Source organism: Ursus arctos, unplaced genomic scaffold, assembly GCF_023065955.2.
Source record: "Ursus arctos isolate Adak ecotype North America unplaced genomic scaffold, UrsArc2.0 scaffold_16, whole genome shotgun sequence".
NCBI lineage: Eukaryota > Metazoa > Chordata > Mammalia > Carnivora > Ursidae > Ursus > Ursus arctos.
In genome coordinates, this window is record NW_026622830.1 from 58,976,827 (window position 1) to 58,995,473 (window position 18,647).

At 44.0% G+C, this 18,647-nt stretch overlaps 1 long non-coding RNA gene across 15 annotated transcripts in view; it reads right to left on the reverse strand.

Moving 5' to 3' along the window:
- The window catches only part of LOC130543888 (uncharacterized), a 310,572-nt gene that overhangs the window by 229,705 nt on the left and 62,220 nt on the right, over positions 1-18,647 (reverse strand). For 4 of the 15 annotated variants that reach the window (XR_008959623.1, XR_008959621.1, XR_008959617.1 and 1 more), the window contains 6 exons: positions 5,108-14,253; positions 3,767-3,925; positions 3,345-3,419; positions 2,700-3,230; positions 2,194-2,315; positions 18-590 (listed from right to left, as the gene is read on the reverse strand). This is a non-coding gene — a long non-coding RNA (uncharacterized LOC130543888). Of the gene's footprint in view, positions 1-17; positions 591-1,723; positions 2,002-2,193; positions 3,420-3,766; positions 3,926-5,107; positions 14,254-18,647 lie in introns of those variants that run through there. The other 11 variants (XR_008959625.1, XR_008959619.1, XR_008959618.1 and 8 more) reach the window with 7 other exon arrangements.

Sequence of the window (18,647 nt, forward strand, 5' to 3'; positions counted from 1 at the left end):
CAATTAGAGGGGCTCACCCTTTCCTCCTCCTCTAGTTGAGGTTGTGTGGGTCATACGGCATCAACCTGATATTTCCTGTGGGTTCTCAGAAGTTCTCTATACTTGGTGGAGTCAGAGCCCTTCAACAAGAATTGATCACAGTTACAAACCTTCGAATGAGACAGAGATGCTGAATGAATCAGCTTTCACACTCTCAGTTCTACAGGCACATTGCAGCTCTTACCTCCAAACTTACCACCTGAGATTCAAATTAGTATGGGCACATTTGAAATGTGGCTAGTGTGAGTGAGCAATGTGGTGTTATTTTAATTCGCTGAATGTTGGTGTAAAATTAATTATAAGCAGACACATGTGGCTAGAGGCTAGCACCCTGGAGAGCACAGTTCTAGAATCCAAAGATGAAAAAGAGGTCACTTGCCCTCCGCTGGTTGTTTCTTGGTTGTAGTTTGCTGGCCTGATCTGATCATTCATGTATAGGCATTTCTGGGCTCGTGCACACATGACGGGCACAACTTAAGACTCTGGGACACTAAACAGTAAGGTCAACCACCAGGTCCTAGAGGAAGCGACCTACAGAAATCCCAATGTCACTGCATAGAAACAAACAAACAAACAAACCCTAAAATATATATGGAACCACAAAGGACCCCTAATAACCAAAACAATCTTGAGAATGAAGAACAAAGATGGAATCCCCCCACTTCCTGACTTTAAAGCATATTACAAAGCTACGGTAATCCAACAGAATGGTACTAGCATAAAAACAGGCCGGTAGACCAGTGGAACAGAGCAGAGAGCCCCCAAATAAACTCACACGTACATAGATAAATGATCTGTGACAAGGGTGCCAAGATTGCACAATGGGGAAAGTAAAGGAGGCACGGAGTGAACACTGACACTCCCTAACCCAGCTGTTTAGGAGATTTGCAACAAGGGTGATGGGCACCAAGCTAAAAGCCAAGTTTTACTTTAAATTCCTATTTGCCACTGTATCTTGGGTATGGACTTACAGGATTTGAGCATTTCTCATGGTATGGTGATGTCATAAATCACATTAAATTATCTTCCTGATTCTTAACTGCTCTGGGCCATGTACAAGCAATGACCTCAGCTATGACAGATGTTGGCCTACACTGTCCTACATGGGGCCTCTTAGCTCTCAGAATCAGTGGACTGACCAGGAGCATGTGGACTTTCTATGTGACTTTCACTCTAATGACTATGTCAGAGCTGGCTGTTAAATCCATCTATAGTTGTTCTGGGTTATGTGACCACTGAGGCCACCTTATAACGTGGTCAGTGTTTGGGAAATGTGTACACTTTAGTACTTTGGGAGTGTACACGGATGCTGAAACCCCCCTGCTCTGTGACTAATGATCCCGTAGCTGAGTGATAAGTGCAGATCAGTAGCACAGAGCATCAGCAATGGGGACACTGGCCTAGGTCCACACTTTGACTTTCCTACTCAGGAGGTCAAGACCTGGGACAGTCTTTTCTGCTCTATCTCCGAGGAAGGGAACATTCAACAAACTTCCAGGCACAGTTGTGGTGATGGAGGAATTCGGGATTGTATGAGTAGCTAGGGAGGAGGACTGGCTCTTCTCCTTCCTCCCACATACAATAGCTGATGACGCTTTAAGATTCCTTAGTTCAGGAATGAATATGAGAGTCTATATCTTTTACGTTACTGTAGGAAGTAAAAGAACAAACCACACTCTTGGGCTCTAAAAGAAAAAAAGGGCTTTAATATAATAATATTTGAATTTACCACTTACTATTTAAGAGAATAAATATTGCCCCCCGTCAAATAACTAAATAGATGGGAGGAAGGGGTGTGGAACACATGGGGCGCATGCACCGCAAATCCCCAGCTGCTGAGGAATCCCTGCAGGGCCACTGGACACTTGCTCAGCCCTGAGGTTGACTGCGGCTAGTTCTTCTCCTTCTTGAGTGCTGCTGACCAGCTAGGACCGGGGCTCCAGCTGGCAGGACAGGGTGTAGCTAAGGACAGAGGGATACCTGTGAGTTGCCCAAGAGCTTCCATTCAAGAGTCCCTGCCAGTGTTTGCCCACAGCTGGAGTCAGGCGCCCCGGCAACAAGGCCTGAGGCTGCCCAGGGAAGGAGGATCCCAGGAGTGGCCAGCAGAAAGAGTCCACCCCGAACCTCACCGACCCAGATCCTGATGGGCCTCACCTCTCAGCCTCGCTGAGCGACTCCATAGCCTGGAACCAGGCCTGAAAAGGATCCTCGGGCTCTAGGGTGTAATTCTCAGCAGCCACCTGGAGCAGCACGATGTCCGTCATGACTTGGTATTCCTGAGCAGAGAGAGAAGCACAGGATGTATAGGGAGCCTTGGGGGGGGGGGGGGAGCGGGAGCTGCAGGGTCTGGTGAGGGTTGAGCAGCAGGACCGGGCACCCATCCCAGGTCCTGGCACACATGGCCACCCTCCTGCCTAGAGATTGATCCGGTCTCCACCTGTTCTCAGAGGTGAATATCAGTAGCCTCTCCTCCGGGAAGTTCTCCTGGATGCCATGTGTCTGTCCCCATCTCCTAATGGGATGGGTCTTGCACTGCTTTCTTCTCAAGGGATCCCAGGAAATGTGAGGTGGAGGGGATGGAGCCAAGCAATGTTCTTCCCAGGGACATCTCTGAGGCCCACTCCCTACCCTTCCCTGCGGGAAGCGCCACATATGCTCACCTTATTTCTTTTGTGGTCGTTGATCTCATTCCCGTGGAAAGCAGACAAAGTCCATCAGAATGAGGCCCCTGGTTCTTAGGAGCACTTGATTCCCATCCCTTCTCATGCTGCACCATGGCCAGGACCCGTGAGGGGGCCGTGCATACACAGATAGCGGGCCTGGGATCTAGGCCAGGCTCTGGGGTCCAGAGAAAGGAGGACATGGGGCAGATGGACTGGCTACAGGTCGGGACCCTGCAGCACCACCCTCTCGGAAGACAGTGGGGGAGGCCGAAGCCTCAGGCAGGAAGGGGCTGCTGCGGCTACTGAGGTGCTTGCTGACGTGGAGGGTCCTGACTTCATTCTCCCTCCACGGGCAAACTCACCGGGGGAGGCTGAGGTCCAGTCAGACAGACCTAATGCAGCCCTGCCTTCAGGAAGCTCTGCTGCTTCACCAGTCTTCGGCACCGGGAGCCGTGGCCTAACTGCAGCCTCACCTCGCTCATCCCTGAGATGGGCAACAGCCCCCAGGCTCACAGGGTAGCCGTGAGGCTGTCATGAGGGGAGGTTTGCCGAGTCCTGAGAGCTCAGGGCTCAGTACAGGGGCGCTCTGCTCCCAAACCTCCGGATTCTGGTCCCTCCCCCACAATCCTCAGGCTCACCCACCTCCAGATAGTCCTCCATTGCAATATCCAGCATCACCAGTTCAGTGAGGAAAGTGCCAAGTTAGGGGACAACACCCTGTGTCATGAGGGGGAGGGTTGGGATGAGTCCCTGCTCTCTGGTGCCCACAGGGACCCTCCCCTGAAAATGCTGCAGCCTCCTCGCCCACCCCAGTTTCCCACATGGAGCAGCCTAGGACCCTTAGCAGTCTCCCCTCAATTCCCTTTCCCCTCACCCTCCAAGAACGTCATACTCTTCCTAATCACCTCCAGGGCCTGCTTTTAGAAAATCACAGGGTATATAGCCCTGGGCTCCTCCCCATTCCGAAACCCATTCTGGATCCAGCTTTCTAGACCCTCCTTCTGGTCACTTTGAAACAAGAATTTTAGAAGCAACAGGAAGTGGAGCTGGAGTGGAAGTCCCACCTGTACTGATTTGGAGGCTTCCAGCCCTCAGGGAGAAGCCCCTCTCCTCTGACTTTGGAGGCCCTGGGTCTCAGGCACACTCACTTTCTTCTGCAGCCTCTTCTTCTAGGCTCTCCGGAGGGCCATCACCAGGGTGGCAGATTTATTAGATGGTTGCTCCTGTAGGGCCAAGGACAAGATCCTTGAGACCGTAATACCCTCAGTCCACTTGCCCCCACCATCTTTTAATTCAGACCCTAGATATCTGACTTAAGTCAGCTGATAACTGATAAACATTATCCTTAAGCATGCCATGTGTGATTCTAGACAAATCTCAGCTCCAACATTCACTCTATGTGTGACCCTGAGCTTGAAGTCTGGCCTCCCTGAGCCTGTTTTCTCATCAGGAAAAGTGAGAATTCTACCTACCTCCCATCGTCTCCTGAGGACTCAGTATCGTATTACTATCATTATTGTTGTGGCCCTCAACCCATCCCATCCCCATCACTGAGCAGAGCCCTGTCCTCTGGGCTTTCAAGGTTTGTACAGGTGTCCATCTGGACTAGCTGTTGACACAGAGAGACAGGGTGTCTAGGCTAGGGAATCTGGTTGAGCAGCACCTGGTTGTTCCACCCCCAACGGAATCTTCACCCCAGCCTGTCACCACATTCATGCCAAAGGCTTCCCCTCTCCAAGGAATGCTTCAGGCCATTCCCTATTTCATCCATGCAGGACCCTGTTCCCTCACACCCTTCTTCTCTTTCCAGACCTGCACCTTCCATGCTACCTTGATGACTAGTTTCCTGCTCTGTGGGTTGTCTTCAGTGCCCAGCTTTTTAAAGTTTTGAAAGCACTTCCTGAATAGAGGGAAAGGAGGCAGGACGATTGGAGGAATAATGTGGCAGGGTTGAGTGCAAGTCCCTTTTATTTGAGAACCCCAAAGTGTCAAATTGGCTGGATAACAGTTTTCTCTGGGTTCCTCTGAGCACTAAGGTCTTTGTAGGACATGGGAGAGAGCTCTGATGTAGGTCATCCTATGACTCCATTCCCATATTAATTGAGCAGCTCTGTTTTGGTCAATTTTGGTTTCAATTGGGCAGAGTTTAGTGGTTGTAAAGTAAACACATGAAAATATTTATTCAGCTCAGCCTTGTGGGGGAACATTTAGGAAAACTGATTTCTAAAGCAGGAGACATGGTGGCCTATTCTCCAGGGAGGCTGAGAGACCCGCCTGCCAGCCCAGGTCCTGTAGTCAGGGATTGCTGCTTCCCAGGAGGTCCAAGCTGGCTGAGGGGGAAGAGGACAGGCCTCTGGGAGATCCCTCATCTATGCTGGTCCGTCCATGCAGAGAGACCGTCTCACCTGGAAACTTTCTCCCATGTCTTCTTGAGGTGGTATATTGAGACAGTCTGCAGAGCCGAGACGATGGCATTCAGGGAGTAGTAGTTCTGCAGGATTTGACAGGCCTGGGGAGGGAAGAGAATGAGCTGTCACGTGGGTAGTGGAGGCTGATTTTCTCTAGAGCTTCAGTCACCCTCAGTTTAAATCACTCCTCCTGGATGAAGCAGATGTCCAGGGACCTGCCGAAGGTCACACGTGAGGCCCAGAGAGTCCCACTGCTGGGAGAGAAAGGATTTTACCTCACTCCAAGGAAGAAGTCAAGGAGGAACTGAGCATCCCAACATTGGGCCATGAAAGTCACAGTCAGCCTCTGGAAGGAAGAGCCTAGGGACTGCACAGTCCCTAGGGCAAAGACCAGGGCCTTCCACCCTGACACCTGATCAAGGGAAGAGCAGTGCCCGAGACTCAGGAGAGCACCTCGGCTGGGCTTCCCGTTGCATACCTTGGCCACCTTGATCCAGGGCTCCACCACCATGGCCCTGTCCCGGGCTGTCATGCTTGGGTTGCCAAGGCAGGTGGTGATGACACACTTGGCCACACCGTTGAACTGGGCGACAGTGGCCCGGACTGTGGGTGCCAGGTGCTCATTGCCAGGCTTATTGCGCTTGGACCAGACGGAGTCCAGGCACTGATGGGGCAGCAGCTTCTTGAACAGCTCCTAGAGAACAGGGGGAGGTTTGTTCACCCAGCTATTTCACATGCAAGACTAGTGTCCTAGATAGGGGTCACAGGTCAGAGCTAGAGCTCAGAAAGCTGAGAATGTGGCCTGAGCCTGGTTGGAGTCCCTGGATTTCACTCTATTCCTTTTCACTGAGGGGCCCAGGACAGGATGGCCCAGGAGCAAATAGAGACGAGGGAAGGAAGGAGGGCATTTGCATCCTGATCATCCTCACAAACTCCAAGCTCCACGCTGCTGTTCAAGGTGGCTCCTCCCAAGGGGGACTCTTCCCCTCCAACTATTCATCCCTCTGGTTCTACTCCCCTCTCAGATGCACATTCTCACATGATAGCTACTAGGTATCTGATGTGTACTTAAGTACAGGGCAGATAGATAAACCTGTGGTTGTAGCTATCATGTGAGAATAGGAGGGCCACAGGTTTGCCCCCATATTTGTGTGGGGGCCCTGGGTGTGGAGAACCCTCTTCCCATTCTCACCTCAGGCAGCACTGATCCTGGGTGGTCTGGTGCACCTGACACTTGTCTAGGAAGTTGGAATAGTTGAAGTCACAGACCAGCTCATCAATGATCTCCTGGGTGCAGCTCCGAAAATACAGTGCCCCATATATATGGGGCCAGGAGACATTAGTGGCCTCACGGGACATTGCCACAAGGGGCCAGCCCCATTAGAAATCGTGTTCTCCAGTTAAGGCTAAGAGGAGTAGCAGAAAAGACATCCAACAAAGAGGAAGCCAGATGAAACCTTAGAGCTCATGATTAACATACAGGTGGTTGAGCTTGGTCCCCAGCACTCAGCTTCTCATCCTGCCTGCTATGACCTGGGGTGTGAACATGAAAGATGGGCCAGGTTCCAACACCTGGCACCTTGCTTCTGCCCAGGAAGGGCATCCTTCCTCTGCCCCCTCCTCTACACACACATACACATACACACACACACTTAGTGAGGGGCAAGAGGTGTGGGCCTGCGGAAGTAGGATCACTGTTGTTGCCTGCTCTCCAGTGGGCTGCCCTGAGCTGCCTTGTGTTACCTATTGGTGTCTCCTGCCACATAACCAGAAGCTTCAGAGAAGAAGGCTGAGCTAATGTCTACAGTGACATAAAAGTCTCTCACTCTGGACTTTCTTGGGCCCAAAGCCCCTGAAAGTAGGAATACAGCAACAGAACATCTTGTTCTCTTGAACGTCTCGAGTCAAGTGAGCTGGAAAGCAGGCTTTCTTTGAATGGATGTGCCTGGTTACCAGAGTTCTAAGTTCAACTGGGGCCTATCACCAAGGAAGTGAGGTCGCTTCTTCAAGATTCCAGTACCTTGGCCTCTGCCGTCTCTTGGCAACGAACTGTTTACTTTTCTCCCCCATGTCATCTCCTTAACTGTACACAATGAGCCAAAAATGCCATAGCCACCACTCTCTGGAAATGTAACCAGGGTCTGAGGTTTCAGGAGACAGAGCTGAATTCAGACCTTTTTTGTTTTCCCAGTTCTGTGTCCTAAATCATTGTGTCTCTCACATATTCCCCACTTTCCCAAGCTGCTTAGTGGGGATCAGGCTAGAATCCACTTCTTAGAGACATCATCAGGTGTATGTGGATAATATAACATGGGTGGGGTGGTCCCCTGTGTATCTGAAGCACAATTTTCAGGATGGAAGAATTACAAGAAGGGGTGGGACTTGGCATGGAGGGCCGCTCAACAGAGGCCTGGGTTCCAACAATGTAATATTGGAACACTTTCCCACTTGGCCTTGTGTAAATGTGGGCACTATGATGGGGTGGAAATGAACGAAGAAGCAGATATTGCTATCCTCTGTAGTTAAACTGTTCAATTGTTTCCCATTATAATTAGAATGAGACCCAGTTGCCTCATTTTTAAAAAAATTTTTTTGAAGATTTTATTTATTTATTTATTTGACAGAGAAAGACAGCCAGCGAGAGAGGGAACACAAGCAGGGGGAGTGGGAGAGAAAGAAGCAGGCTCTTAGCGGAGGAGCCTGATGTGGGGCTCGATCCCATAACGCCAGGATCACGCCCTGAGCCGAAGACAGACGCTTAACGACTGCGCTACCCAGGCGCCCCAGTTGCCTCATTTTTGTCTATGAGCGGAGCAGCCTTCACAGTGGCTCCCACCGATCCAGACTTGTGGTATAGGCATCACTCTCTACCCATTAGGTGGTTAGTTACTGGCTTCTGACCAATAGGATGCAGCCAATGTGATGAAATGTGATGTCTAAGTTTCAATTGCAAAGAGTTTCTAACTTCCTAGTTACTTTTCTTGTGCTCTGCGTCTCACTCCCTTTCCCTTTTTCTTCTTGATCTCTGAACCAAAAATCGAGCACAGATATTTTGAGCTGCCATGTGTAGAAGCACACATGGCAGAGAACTTGGCCTGTGCCAAGGCCAGAAGACACACAGGAACTCAGACTCTGAGTCCAAACAGCTTCCCGAATCATGTGAGCCAACGTGGGAGAAAATCCTCTGCCAGTCTAGCCTCAGTCACTGCTACAGCCTCTGACACACCTTGAGCCTGGGGAACTATGCTTATTTGTGCCTGGACTCCTCACCCACAAAAACTGTGAGAAATTAAATATATACATTTTAAGATTCAGGCTACTGGGGCAAGGCAGTAACATAGGAACAATAGATAAGTAACAGTCTCCCAGGCCTCAGCACCTCTCCCTGCCTTCCTCCCTCCCCTCTGCTCTCCTCCTAGTGTCCCTCCAGCCACGAGGGCTGCCTTTTTCACCTCCTCTGGCCAAACCAGCTCTGTTAGTTGAGTGTCTGCAACAGCGGTCCCTTCTTTCTGACACACCGCACACAGACTTGTGCAGGTCTAGCTCCCTTTTGTCAATCTGTTTTCAGCAATGTCACCCTCAGTGAGGCCTTTCATATTTTCCTATCCAATGACTTCCCAGCCTTCCTTCATTACACACTTCAGTCGTCGTATATAGCACTTGCTCTTTTCTTTCACGTCTTTGGTTTGTGCTTTGTCCATCTCTAGACCGTGAGCCCCTAAAAGCAGGGAGCTCTTGGTATTTTCAGCTCTCCTCATGGGTCCACCAAGGTACCTGGCATAGGGGAGTGCTTAGTGTATAGTTACTGAATGAATAACTGAGAAGATCTTGGAGCCCACCTCCCCTTTTAACAAGCTAGACTGTAGGGAGAAGCGCAACTAAAAGTTTCGAGCTGTTTCTGGGCAAGGGGACAACCACAATGGCCTCTGCCTGACTCTTCCTTCTCCAGTATCTCCAGCAGAACTGATGAGGCACCATGGACAAGGAAGCACCCTGCATCACGTTCTCTGTCTCTAGTGGTACAGCCCCAGGCAGGCACACCACCAAAAAAAGGGGTGCTTTCATTTGGGTGTCCTCAAGGCAGTGGCTTTCCAGAGTCAGAGTGGCAAAGGAGCAGGATCTCCAGGCTCCAAGAGCAGAATAAGGGACCACAGAAACCTCCCTTTCCTCCTTTTTCTGTCCACTCCCATGGTGTCCTCTTTACTATTCCAGCACCCTCACCTCAGCCAGAAGAGTGATTCTGCACCCACCCTTGTATGTCCAAACGAGGACCCTGAAGGTCTAATGGAGACTGGTCTTGCCCCTGGACCCCAGAGACAGTGTTCAGTGCTCTGGCACTTTCCCAGAGAACATAAACAAATGATAAGCAGGTATGCGCAAGCCCAAAGCGCAATGACCTATCACATCAATTGGAGCAGCTGTCATAACAACGACAAGAGAAAATGCTGGTGAGGATGTGGAGCAAAGGAGCCTATGCGCACTGGCGCTGGCACTGTGCAAAACAGTATGGAGCGTCCTCAAAACGCTGAACACAGAACCACCGTATGTCCAGCAGCTCCACGTCTGGGAACATTCCATAGAAAACAAAGGAATATGTCTAAGAAATACCTGCACTTCCATGTGCAAGAAGCTTTATTTACCATAGCTGAGACAAGGAAAACATCAGTGCCCATTAGTGGTGAATGGATAAAGAAGTGTTACCTACATAATGGAATATTAATCAGCCATAAGAAAAGGAAATCCTGCTAAGTGTGATAACAGTTTTGGACTTAGAGGCATTATGCCAAGTGAAACAAGTGAGACAGAGAAAGGCAAACACTATACATGTGTAGATATAGATATATATAGGGAGATAGATACTATATAGATGATAGATACATAGACATTTTCCCCTTTTATGTGGAATCTAAAACAAAGAAAAGAAAAGGCGGAAAACTGATTCAGAAGAACAGATCAGATTAAAGTAACAAGAAACAGAGGGGAGGGTGGGGGCAGGGATTGAGTGAATGGTGAAAAGGTACAAACTTCCAGTTTTAAGATAAATAACAGGGATTTACAGTACAACATGATGACTGCAGTTGATACCGCTCTATGGTTTGAGAGGTGTTAAGAGAGTAAATTCTGAGAGTTCGTATCACATAATAGCTTACACATACACAGTGTGTCAATTATATACAGTGATCAATTATATCAATAAAACTGGGCAAAAAATATTTTAATATTCATAATGGGCATCAGGAAAGTTGACTTGGTAAAAATAATGACACATAAGCAAAATGTAAAACAGCAGAACCCAGTCAGTAGACTATGATATGGATAAAAAATCCAAGCCATTTGCATAAAAAATTGATTCTGATTTTTAAAATCAGTGAATTAAAGTTAAAGTAGATAAAATAGAATTTTAAATTGTGCTACATTTTTAAAAATTGATCAAGGAATAAAATGTCTTATTAAATTAACTCTGAAAATACCGTTTTGAAAAAATTTTCATGTTTTGGAAGATTCTGATTTTAAGCTTTTAAGTGGGCACAGAATGAGAACATTTTGTTGGATCAAAGTTGTCTCCAGGAAAATGGGTGAGACAAAATAGCAGCACCAAAATGGCAAGACTAAATTGTCCTGTGTTCATTTCTCTGTATTTGCAGTTTTTAAAGAAAAAATATTTTTATTGACGTACAATACACATAATCAAAAATCTACCATCTACCGTCTACAAATCTACCATTTATAGGTTTATATTTCATTAAGTACATTAAGTTCATGGAATACATTTTAAATGTATTAAATGCATTAGTACCCTTTCTACAACCTCCGTCTAACCCAACTTCACATCTCATTTCATCTTGTGAAACTAAAACTCTACACCATGAATCAGAAACTTACCATTACTGCCTCATTCCAGCCCTTGGCAAACACCATTCTACTTTCTGTCTTTATGAATCTACTTTGGGTAGGTCCCAAAAGTGGAGTCAAAGCTTGCATTTTTATGAATGCACTTAATGTAAAAGTTCACCCATGTTGTGGCCTATGTCAGTGTTTTCTTCCTCTTCTGAGATATTATTCATTCTTATTCCATCGTGTGTATAAACAACATCTGTTTCTCCTTGGACAGATAGTGGATTGTTTTCATGGTTTAGTTATTATGACTAATGATGGCATGAAAATGTATGTTCAGACAGATCTTCAAGACCATGGTGTCAATTAATTTGGGTATATACCCCAAAAGTAGAATTACTGGAACACAGGGTAAGTCTAATTTTAATTTTTTTTAAGAACTACCATACTGATTTCACAACTATGCTCAAATATTCCTACCACACACAATGAACAAGGTTTCAATTTCTCCATATCTTTGCCAACACTTGTTCTTTTCTTTTCTTCTAATTCTTTTTGTGTGTGTGTGGAAGAGTCATCTTGATGAAAAATGGTATTTCATTGCTTTTTTAAATGTGGATTTCTGGGGCATCTGGGTGGCTTAGCCATTAAGCATCTGCCTTCGGCTCAGATCATGATCCCAGGGTCCTGGGATCAAGCCCCGCATCAGGCTCCCTGCTCAGTGGGAAGCCTGCTTCTCCCTCTCACACTCCCCTTGCTTGTGTTCCCTCTCTCGCTGTCTCTCTCTGTCGAATAAATATTTTTTAAAATAAGTAAATAAAATAAAATGTGGATTTCCCTAAAAATTAGTGATGTCAAGTATCTTTTCAAATTCCTTTTCATGTGCGTGTCTTTGAGGATTGTGTATTCACATTTTTTTGCACATTGACACATTACATTTGGTTTGGTTTTTGTTGCTGAGTTTATGTGTTCTCTGTATATTCCGGATATTGAGCCCCTTTCAGACACATGGTTTGCACTACGGTTTCCCGTCTTGTGGACTGTGTTTTTACCTCAGTGATAATGTCTTTTAAGTTGTTTCTATTTTGATCTTCTGCTTAGATGATCTGTCCATTGTTGTGAGTGAAGTGGTGAAGTCTCCTACCATTAACGTATTTTATAGATAAGTTTTTTTTTTACTTTGGTTATTAATTGGTTTATAGAATTGGCTGCTCCCACATTGGAAGCATAGAAATTTATAATTTTTAGTCTTCTTGCTGGATAGGCCCTTTAAGTATGATACGGTGTCCCCCTACATCTCTTACTACAGCCGTTAGTTTAAAATCTAATCTGTTTGATATGAAGATTGCTACCCCAGCTTTCTTTTGAGGTGCATTAGTGTGGTAAATTGTTCTTCATCCCTTCACTTTCAATCTGGAGGGGCTTTAGGTTCAAACCGAGTCTATTGTAGACAACATACGGATAGGTCTTACTTTTAAAATCCAATCTTGTACTGTTTGTCTTCTTATTGGAACATTCAGAGCATTTACATTCAGAATATGTATTGAAAGCTATGAATTTAGTGCCATTGTATTTAAAATCCCTGTTTCTGTAGATTGTCTGTGTTACTTTCTGGTCTGTTACCCTCGGGATCTGTCCGCCTGCAGTATCGCCCTTAATATTTCTTGTAGGGATGGCTTGGTGGTCATATGTTCTTTCAGTTTGTCTATCCTGGAAACTCTTTATCTCTCCTTCCATTCTGAATGATAGCATTGCTAAATAAGGTACTCGGCTCCATTTTCTTCTCATTTATTACCCTGAATATACCCTGCCAGCCCTTTCTGGCCTGCCAGGTTTCTGTGGACAGGTCTGATGTTATTCTGATGTTCCTCCCTCCGTATGTAAGAAATCCCTTCCCTCTAGCTACTCTCTGCATAGCTTCCTTGGTTTTAGGATTTGCAAGCTTCACTATTATATGTCGTGGTGTTGATCTATTTTTATTGATTTGAGGAGGAGTCCTCTCTGCCTCTTGGACGTGAATGCATGTTTCTTTCCCCAGATTTGGGAAGTTCTCAGCCATGATTTGATCAAATATACCTTCCAGCCCCCCTTCTTTGTCCTAATGATCCTGATATTGGTTCTTTCCAATGTACCATTAAATTCTCTAAGTCTCTCTTCATGTGTTGTGGGTTGTTTTTCTCTATTTTCTTCAATTTCCTTCCTTTCCATCAGCCCATCTTCTAGATCACTTATTATCTTTTCTGCCTCATTGACCCTGGCTGTTAGAGCGTCCAATTCAGCCTGATTAGATCTCATTTCTGCCCTTATATATTACATATTGTCATTAATGCTTTTTCCTACCCTAGCTATTGATTTTATGATTGCTATCCTGAATGCTACCTCTGACATCATGCTTATATCCTTATCATTAGTTCTGTGGCAGAGGACATGGTCTCCGGTTCTTTTCTTTGTTGAGAGTTCTCCTTCTAGTCATTCTATTGAGGGATGGTTGAGCGAATACACAGAGTCCAAAATATCAACCACAAACCAAGGAAGACGCACTCTAGAAAATACTCCAAGTGGTCGGAAGCTACCACAGATACCCAAACAAAGCCACGATTATCCTAAACAGTCATTACAGTGGGGCAGAGAGACTATAAGCACTCAGGGTGGACAAGGCAGGGTGATCTGTCTGTTCCTGATTGATTTTTGGTCTCTGTCTTAGAAGACACCATGTCCCAAAATTGCAAACAATCTGGAACTTATATATATAACATATACATTTCACATACATAACAAAATGGAGTAGTGTGAAAAGGATTGGTATGAGGTATAAAAAGTATAAAAGGTAGATATGAAAATATAAAAACCCACTTCAAATCATAAATTGGGAAATAAGAGTATTTGAGATGGTAACAAGGTAAAAAAAATTAAATAAATGTAAAATTTTAGCTTGAAGTATAAATGAGTCTTGAGGGAACACCTGGACCTCAATATATTAGTTTCCCCTGGCGCTGGAGTTTTGCAGTCCTGTAGGAAATAAGCGTGTCACTTACCTGTTCTTCCGGTCTGTCTTCTGGGGGAGGGGCCTGCTGCTCGGCTGTTCAGGCTGCTCTGCCTGTTTGGCCTTTCACCACCACTTGTCAGGGGGTTGGGTTTAACGTGAGGAGGTTGTCTGTGTGGCTTTGTTCCCTGGCAGATTTCCATGCCTCCTTAGAGGGTCAGAGGAAATACGGCTGTGCAGAAAACTCTGGCCTAGGGCAGCAAGATCACAGTCACCTTTCTTCAATGAAACTTCCAGGTCAAAACATCTCCACTTGGAAAAAAACCTGTCAGCCAAGAATGCTTTATTTGGAAAAGCTGTCCTTCAGAAATAAAGGAGAGACAAAGACTTTTCCAAACAAAGAAAAGCTAAATGAGTTCCTCACTACTAGACCTGCCGTAAGGGAAGAATTAACACCTGTACTACTTAAACTCTTCCAAAAATATCAACATAAGAGGAATACACACAAACACATTTTAAGAGGCCAGTATCACCATGATACCAAAACCAAATAAAAAGACTACAAGAAAAGAAAATTATATACTGGTGTCCCCGATGAATATAGATGAAAAAATTCTCTTTAAGTATTAACAGACTGAATTCAGCAGCATCTTAAAGGACCATATACCACGATCAACTGGGATTTGTCCAGGGGGTGTAAGGATGGTTCAACATATGCAAATCAATCACTGTGTGACACATCACTTTAATAGAATGAAAGATAAAAATCATATGAATATCTCAATAGATACAGAAAAAGCATTTGACATGCATTTGACAAAGTACAACATGCATTCATGATAAAAACCCTCAACAAATTGGATCGTGAAGAAACGTACCTCAACACAATAAAGGCCACATACGGCAAACCCACAGCTAACATCATACTCATTGGTGAAAGACTGAAAATTTGTCATGTAAGATGGGGAACAAGACAAGGGTGCCCACTCTCAACACTCCTATTCAATACAGTACTCGAAGTCCTAGCAGAACCATCAGACAAGACAAAGAAATCATAGGCATAAAAATTGGGAAGGGAGAAGTTAAAACTGTCTCTATTTGCAGGTGACATATAGAAATCCTAAAGACTATAAAAACAACCCTGTTAGGTCTAATCAATGAATTCAGTAAAGTTGTAGGATAGAAAATAAATGTACACCTAGCAGTAGCATTCCTATACACCAACAACAAACTACCTGAAAAAGATATAAGGGAAAAGATACAAAGAACATTTATGTTAGGGAGAAAAACAACAAAATACTTAGAAATAAACTTGAGCATGGAGGTGAAAGATCTCTTCACGGAAAACAAGACATTGATGACAGATACAAAAAAAGAAACCCACCAATGAATTGAATGGTATTGCATGTTTATGAATTGCAAGAAATAATGTTAATTACCCAAGCCACCAATAGACTCAATGAATTTCCTATCAAGATTCCAATGACTTTTTTTGCAGTAAGAAAAAAAAATCCTAAAATTTGAATGAAACAATGAAAGACTTTGGATAACCAAAACAATCTCTAGAAAGAATAAAGCTGGAGGCATCACACTGCCTGATTTCAACTGTATTATAAAGCTATAGTAAATCAAAATCTTATGGTAGTGGCATAAAAACAGACACATAGACTAATGAACACAAGAGAGAGCCCAGAAATAAACCAGACACATACGGTTTTTGAGAAGGGAGGCATTCTCAATGGAGAAAAATAAAACAGCTTCTTCAGTAAATGATGCTGGGAGAAGTGGATATTCACATGTCAAAGAACAAAACTGGACCCCTATCTTACATCATCCACAAAAATTTACTCAAAACAAATAAAAGACTTACAGGGAAGACCTGAAATCATAAAATTCCTACAAGAAAACATAGAGAATAAACGACTTGACATTGGTCTTGGTAAGTATATTTTAAAAATAACACCACAAGCACAAGCAACAAAATAAAAAAAAAAAAGTGGTACTACACTCAAGAGCCTCTTCACAGTGAAAGAAATAATCAACAAAATGAAAATGCAACATATGGAATGGGAAAATATTTGCAAATCATGTATCTGAAGAGAAATTAATACCTAAAATATATACATAACTCATACAACTCAGTTGTATGTAAAAAAAAGAAAGAAAGAAAGAAAGAAAGTAAAAAAATAAAGAAAAGAAAAAAGAAACCAACTAAAGAAAGGACCAAGGACCTAAATAGACATTTCTCCAGAGAAGACAAATGGACAACCAGCACATAAAAAAGGTGTTCAGGGGCGCCTGGGTGGCACAGTGGTTAAGCGTCTGCCTTCGGCTCAGGGCGTGATCCCGGCGTTATGGGATCGAGCCCCACATCAGGCTCCTCTGCTATGAGCCTGCTTCTTCCTCTCCCACTCCCCCTGCTTGTGTTCCCTCTCTCGCTGGCTGTCTCTATCTCTGTCAAATAAATAAATAAAATCTTTAAAAAAAAAAAAAAAAAGGTGTTCAACATCTAATCTTTACGAAGATACAAATCAAAACCACAAAAACCACGAGATATTCTTGTTAGAATGATTATTATCAAAATGACAAAAGATAACAAATGTTGATGAAGGTGTAGAAAAAAGGGAACTCCTGTGCACTGTTGGTGGGAATATAAATTGGCATAGCCAGTATGGAAAAAACTATGAACTTTCTTCAAATATTAAAATAAAATAACCAGGGGCGCCTGGGTGGCACAGCGGTTAAGCGTCTGCCTTCGGCTCAGGGCGTGATCCCAGCGTTATAGGATCGAGCCCCACATCAGGCTCCTCCGCTATGAGCCTGCTTCTTCCTCTCCCACTCCCCCTGCTTGTGTTCCCTCTCTCACTGGCTGTCTCCATCTCTGTCAAATAAATAAATAAAATCTTTAAAAAAAATAAAAAATAAAATAACCAAAGGATCCCGCAATTCCACTTCTGGTTACATAGCTGAACAAAATAAGATTAACATGTTGAAAAAAAAGAAGTTAGCCTGTTGAAGAAGTATTGCCACCCCCATGTTCATAGCAGCATTATTTACAATAGCCAAGATATGGAAACAACCTGTATCTATCAACAGAGTAATGGATAAAGAAAATGTAGTCTGTATATCCAATGGAATACTACTCAGCCATAAAAATAAGGAAATCCTGTCACTTGAGACCGCACGGATGGTCCTTGAGGACATTATACTAAATAAGTCAGCAGAGAAAGACAAATACTAGATGATCTCACTTATATGTGGACCCTAAAACATAAAACAAATAGAAAAACAAATAGAAAAAGAGATCAGATTTATGGTTACCAGAGGCACGGGGTGACGGGAGGGAAAACTGAATGAAGGGGATCAAAGGTACAAACCACAGCTGTAAGTCCTGAGAATGTCATGTGCTACACAATCACTGTAGTTAACACTGCTGCATGTTGTAGCTGAAAGTTGCTGTCATCTAGTTCAACCTCATTGAAATATTAGGAATCCCAAGCTTAATCCAAACGGTTTGAGCCCAAGGTCACCGAGCTCCCACGTTGCTGTTTTCAATTGCTACCATAATACAGAACACTTGGAAGGAGCATCTATATTCTAGGAACACAGCCAAATATCCTTTATTCACTAACTCTTCTGACCCTGTGACTCCATACCCTTTACTTGTCGTAGTCAGAATTCAGTTAGATAGAAACTGCCTTTCTGATTCTAACAGTACTAACGCACTATGTTTTCAACACAAGCTGCCTATAATATAGTTTAAAGTATAGTTTATTTATGATGTGTATGAAAAATAAAAAAAATTATTAGATGATAGTTAAGGTCCCAGAGGCTCGACAAATTCCACAGTTCTCAAAAATATGGCCCCAAAGCCAGCAGCATTACCTACACATTTGTCAGAAATGCAAATACTCTAGCCCTCGAGAGAACTATTGAATCAGAATCCAGTGGGATTTACCTTTGGCATCAACAAGTCTTCCAGGCAATTCTAATGCACACCAAAGTTTGAGAAACACTGCTTTGTTTTCATTGTTTGCACAAAGACAAGGGTGGATAATTAGTCATAGTCATCTCCATAAACTCAATAAAAGCAACGGATTAAAAAAATACAGGCAAACTCACATATCTCATAAAGAAAATTTACAATTTATAAAAAATTCTACAATATGCTTTAGAAGCTTAAAGAAAAGTGTGAGGACACATGAAACCTCATGATATATTTGGGTTTTGTGATGAGCACTGAGTGTTATACACAACTGATGAATTACTGAACTCTAAAGATATTTAGGTTTTGTTTTAATTTATGACTGAATGTAGTGTTCATTTCTGTTTCATAAATGGATTTAAAACACCACATATGCCTAGTAATAAATGAAACCTCAAGAAACTAGAGGAGTCTCAAACAAACAACCTAACTTTACCCCTTAAGGCACTGGAAAGAGAACACATCAGGCCAAAGTTATTAGAAGGAAAGAAATAACAAAGATTAGAGCAGGGAAAAATGAAGCGGGACTAAAAGGATAATGGAGTATACCAACGAAACTAAGAACTGATTCTCTGAAAATAAAATTGACAAGCCTTTACCTAGATTTCCCCCACCCCCAAAAACAAGGAGAGAGAGAGAGGGAGAGATAGAACTCATATAAAAAATCAAAGAGTGATACCAGAGAAATGCCAAAGATCATAAGAAACTACTCTGAACAATTATATACAAAAAAT